Here is a 5831-nt window from a genome sequence, read left to right on the forward strand (position 1 = left end):
CCAACGCGTCCAGTTTACCTATGTCAAAGCGCATAGCAATCTTAATCCTCACCAAGACCTTGTGGATCATTATGCCAAAACAGCTGTGGACGTTCCTTCCCCCTCTACAATACGACTCGCCTATACTGATCTTCTCCCACGGGTCAAAAAAAAAATCCAATCTCAGTGGGAAAATCGGGTTCAAGACGCAGTAGCAAAAACCACTACTTACAAATGGTTCTATGATAAACTCCCTATTAGACCTTGGTTTCATCATCTAAAAATACCCCGTGAAGTGATCACCTGTATCCTACGCCTTAGAACGGGACATGTGACCACAAACGAACATCTGGCACGCATTCATCAAACTCCCTCTCCCAATTGTACCTACGGAGAACATAAACAAACCCCCACCCACTTATTTTTCCAATGCCCGCTATGGAACACACAACGCCAGGCACTTTTCTTGCCCACACTACTTTCATCTCCTTCCCCCTCTACTATGTGGATTCTCTATGGCTTTGCCCGACAGTGCGAACTTCGCTTTTGATTCCCGCCCTCATCATTACTGTACTATAGTGAAGTGAAGTGTCAAATAATATAGTGATGTTCACCTTAGTGCGCGAACTCCTAACCCTCAATGTTTTCAGACCGTTGCCCAAGACTGCTATCATTTAAGCGGTGCGGGGCATGAAGAAGAAGAAGAAGAAGAGGACGACGTAAGAACTGAAAAGAGCTATAGTAATTCGGAAGTTTCACCACCAGGGGCCTAAGTCTTGAACTGTCAACACGTTAAGGTCTAACGAGTTCGTGACGTTTTTGTCAAGAAAGGCTAACGAATGCCATTTGGTGTAGTCTCCACTCTTCGTTAACGAATACGGTTACGGACGCGCTAACAGAAAACGAGTGGAACCCACTCACAAGCCAGGCACCTACCGAGTTCGTTCACGGCTGCAGATTTTCAAGATGGACACTATCAGCTGTTGCGGAGGATGGTTTTGAAGAAAGAAGAATTGCAAGCCCACTTCGTTTCAGTCGTATTTCGGGTAAGTACGTCATGTTAGTATGTTATTAATATTATTGGGTATGAACATAAGGGCAATTGTAACAAATCTGGGGGAGAGTGAAATACGTATGTATTGTGAATTGTTGCTACGATGTACCTAAAGAATTAAATACTTCGTGCCATTTTCCTTCTTATTGTTAATTACATTGTTCCACGTACTTTGTAAGAATTAGAGCTGATATTTTTGCAACATTCCTTAAGCTTAGCAATCGCGAAATAAAATACTACTGCAAAATATATTTTGATACACCTGGGAAATGTATGCCAACATTCCACCCACGTCACATCAAAATGTAAAATAACGATGCCGCACAAAATAAGAACAATTAATTTTCTGCAACATATTGTCCTGTTGCAACCAGTAAATGAAATTACGGTACTATATAATACTTCAATTAGGCACCACTACCATATGTTATATATAGGGGGAAAAAATGGTACGCATGATTTATACAGTACGTGAAATGGTGATAAAGATTTTAAAGGAAATTTTGACACTATGTTTTAAGTTGTATTAATTACAGGTCGAGTGTACTAAATTACGTACTCCCGCGAATTTCCAGGAAAAATTCCCCATGGAAAGATTAACTGTTGTTAAGACTATATCAGAAGCTTGGGGGCATAGAAACGTATATTTACAGAGTTACGGACATTAGAATTTATCCCAAATCTATTTTTTTATCACGACGGGAATGTAAAATTATATTTTTTTATTGTAATCACAAAATCTAACCTAAACGCCTAAGCACCAGTAAAAGTGAAAGTACTCCATTCCGTTGCCCAGACACTGGTGAGAGAGAACCTTTTTTTGTGACAAAAATGTCATTAGTAATGTATATATGTGTGTGTGTGCGTGCGTGTGTGTGTGTGTGTGTGTGTGTGTGTGTGTGTGTGTGTGCGTGCGTGCGCGCGCGCATAGGAGGGGGTACTTCGTATACTGTATTCATAACCATCAATTGAAAAGGGGAAAATATTTTTTTCTATATGAAACCATCAACAGAATGCACTCAGTTTAACTACCTTATGTCATGTGTTGATAGTGGGTAGCATGAATTTATTTTAAGCATGAAAATCTTTGAGTCAGTGGGAACTGTTTGATAGAAGTTTCCTTGTAAGAGAATTTATATTTATTTTTTCTGAAATAATTTTATAGGTGCTAGAAGCTCTCATCTTCACATGGAGGTACCAGCCAGATGGTTATAGGTCATCAGCCAGTGTATAGGGCAAGGGGCAAGTGTGCAGTGCTATGGTGGTTTATTGCTCCTCACAATGGATGAAGTTCCCAATGATACAAGCAGATCAGCTGGATGTTAAAAGGAGGTAAGATAGTGTAAGTTATTTTTGTTTCATTATAATAACACCTATTGACATCCATCATGTGGTGGGTTTTAGACAGCTTCTACAATAAAATGTAATAAAACATAAATACTGAAATGAGTGGCTGACTGGCCATGTAGGTAGGTATATTGTGCAAGTGAACATGCTAGTTTATTTTCAATACTATCCATATAGTTCTGGATTAGCAAACAAATTTGTATCACTTTTTATCTCGTATTCCTATTTGCATGGACAAAACAATACAATTATAATTGTTAAGACAAACCAAATCAAAGGTGCTCATGGCAATAACAGTTCCAGAGTGATATTCTTTTAATATTTTATTATTTTTTATTGGAACACAGTAAAAGGTCAATTTGTGGGGTTTTCAAAACAGTTGCTATTTTCAAATAAATCAGAAGTAAACAACTGAGTAATGTGTAACATCAGATGGATAGTATTTCTCATTCAGAATAACATGAATATATATATTTTTTTTAAAAAAAAAATCATTAACTTTGTGCAGTATCTTATTATGATCATTACCTCAACTTGTTAACCCAATTATTTGTGCAAAAGTTACAGTACTTTTCCTCTTTTGCAGATAGTCGATTAAAATGAAAATATTGTGACTACTCTCGGTATCCAGGGTGGACACATGAGGAATTCCAACATCAGATACTTTTGTCAATATAAGAATAAGGCAGGTACAGGGAACACTTGGCTGTTAGGTATGTAGATGTTCTAAGTCTGGAATAATTATTGTTAATAATTTTTCCATGAAGTATTTAAATTGCACTCATCTCATATATGAACTGCATTATTAAAGATGTGAAGTACTATGTTTTATTACCATTACTGTATTATGAATACATGTGCAGTGTTGTTTCATAATTATGTATATTCTATAATAAGTCTAGTATTCTCTTCTCTCACCTTTTTATTATTACAAAATGTGCATTATCCGTAAATTTTAAACTTAAATATTTCTGAGTTCTTCAAATGTTATCAAAACGTTTTATTCTTAGATACAAGCAGTAATAATAATAATAAGAAACCCTACCAGTATACAACAAGACCATGCTAGGGACAATTTTATGTGGAAGCATTTTTATTAATAGAAATGTTACGTGAATGTTTCATAAAATCATATAACTATTTTTATTCCAGACAATACTTTACATGGAAGCCTTCACATAACATTCACAGTTAGCATAATCTATAATGTTTGCCACACAATGAGCATGCGATTAAATATGATACATGTTTAATTTGAATATGAATAACAAGATTATTGAAATGTAATAGAATTTGTAGAATGTAAATTGAGGATGATAAATTTATCTAACCTCGTTTGTTGTAGGCAAGTTTATAAAACACGTAGGAGTCATAACACATTGGCCCCGTCTAGTTGACTGCACTTTTTGACTCTCTTTGCACTGAAGCGTCTAGTTGGTTGCACGGTGCAACACTGAGTTGTCTAGTTTGTTGATTTGGAGTCAAGTAGTGTATTTGGTGTCTGCACCATCTGCACTATCTTTCGGACTGGTGTATGGTCACGTGGTGTGTGCTAACTAATCAAATGACCGTTCAAAGCAGCAGACAGGCATTTGTTGAATCTTCTTAACTGGAACACTGCTTTCCATCTAGTTGATTGAACGTGATTTCCTTGCACTACTCTTGACACTGGATACACCTGCACTGCACAGAGTGTAAAGAAGTGCAGGAACTAGATGGGGCTATTACATGTTCATTTGTTCAACATTCCATTTGCTATGGAAATAGAGGTTTTGTGGAACACTTGCGTATTTTTAGAAGTCAAACATTGACATTGCGATTTGAACAAAAGTACTCAAAATTTCTATAAATGTGGCACTTTAGAGGATTGCCAAATTTAACGTACAGTTTCTTCATAAGAGACTGCGGGAACCATCACCGGATATGTGCACTTTAGATGTTTTGAAGTAAAGGAATAGATTATAGAAGTGCTCATAAGTTAATACTTGAATTCCTGCTGATCCTTTAAAATCTTTTAAGTGAAGTTACTTTCAATTGTTATTGGGATATTTATTATCTACAGTGGAAACTCAGGACAGGCCTTTCTTTATCTTTGCAGGTAACCGTGGGTATCCAGAGGACCGTGGGTCATGACACCAATAGATGGTGCTGGTGAAAACACTCCTGAGGCGCATAGCTGTCTAATGTAATGGACCATTGGCATCCTAAAACAAAAATGGAGGTGTCTTTTAAAGAACATGGTGCTTCACTATCGCCCTCCTATGGCAACAAAAATCAAAGATGGAGGGATGGAAGAAAATTCAGTTTTCCCATCCACTGTCAACTCTGCATGTGTGTGTGTGTGAATCTTCAGATGTGCTTTAATGTTATTAAGTTTGTGTGAAATAGGTTTCCTGTGACATTCTTTTTGAAATATAACATTGTAACGGTACACCAGAACTTTATTTCAATATTGTTAGCAGTGCCAATTCCTCACTTCTTTCATTTAATTATTGAATACTTTAAATGGTTCACTTATTTATTTTTACTACCTGCTGGAAAGTTTTTTTGAAGATTGGGACTCAACCAACATAAAACTAAATATCTACTTGAGCCAGAATTTTCAGTAAAATGCACATCAGCCATTTCATATGGCTTGGATGGCTGTTACCTTAAAATATATTTCTTTAAAGAAAGGAGATTTATATTTTCATATGCAAGATGAAACATGAAAAGGTTTATTTTATTCTGTTTAAAGCTTCCCCTTTGCAACAGTTTTTAAGCCTTGTTTGTCATTATGAAATATCAATGTACTTCATTGCCTTAGTTACTTTTGCCATAAAGTAGTGTGTTGTTGTAGAACATTGTTATTGCAAGAGCTGTAACAGAACACACAAAAGGGTTTTCCTAAAGTTTTAAAAAGCTGATATTATATGCAAAGTTCCCATGTAGTCAGTTTTTTTTTTAACTATGCTATTTGTGTACAAAAGGTCTGCATCAGTGTGTATCTGATTTCATGAATACATGTTTCATAATGTACACAATCACCTCCCACTTGATTTAGAAAAGTTTCATTGCAAATATATTTTTCAGTGCTGTTCTATCTGAAATTGGTTTACTTTACTCATTTGCTCACTGACAGTTCAAGGCTCTTCATTGGTGTAATGTTGCATGTTGCCATCTTGTAATCAAGGGATTCCATGTTCAATACTCAGCAGAGGCACTTAATGGTTCAGATACCACTTTAATTGATTGATTTTTTGTTTTAAGTCCACTTTATGCACAGTAAGGCTAATCGGGACTGGACCTACAGTTTAAAGTGGAATCCGAACCACTTGTGCCTCCACCGGGTATCGAACCCGGGACCCCTTGATTACAAGGAGAAGACGCTACCACTGCGCCATCGGGGAGGCCCTAGATACCACTTTAAACTGTAGCTTCTTTGTGCATAAAGACGACCTCATGTCATATG

At 36.5% G+C, this 5831-nt stretch overlaps 1 long non-coding RNA gene across 1 annotated transcript; it reads left to right on the top strand.

The window, feature by feature from the left end:
- Nucleotides 1-747: 747 nt before the first annotated feature.
- Nucleotides 748-5405, top strand: LOC145985782 (uncharacterized). The gene is made up of 4 exons (XR_014441450.1): nucleotides 748-1025; nucleotides 2199-2365; nucleotides 2967-3093; nucleotides 4479-5405. It is a non-coding gene; the product is annotated as an uncharacterized LOC145985782 (long non-coding RNA).
- The last annotated feature ends 426 nt before the right edge of the window (nucleotides 5406-5831 follow it).

Source organism: Lepisma saccharinum, chromosome 3 (genome assembly GCF_977018435.1).
Source record: "Lepisma saccharinum chromosome 3, izLepSacc3.1, whole genome shotgun sequence".
In the NCBI taxonomy this organism is placed as follows: Eukaryota; Metazoa; Arthropoda; class Insecta; order Zygentoma; family Lepismatidae; genus Lepisma; species Lepisma saccharinum.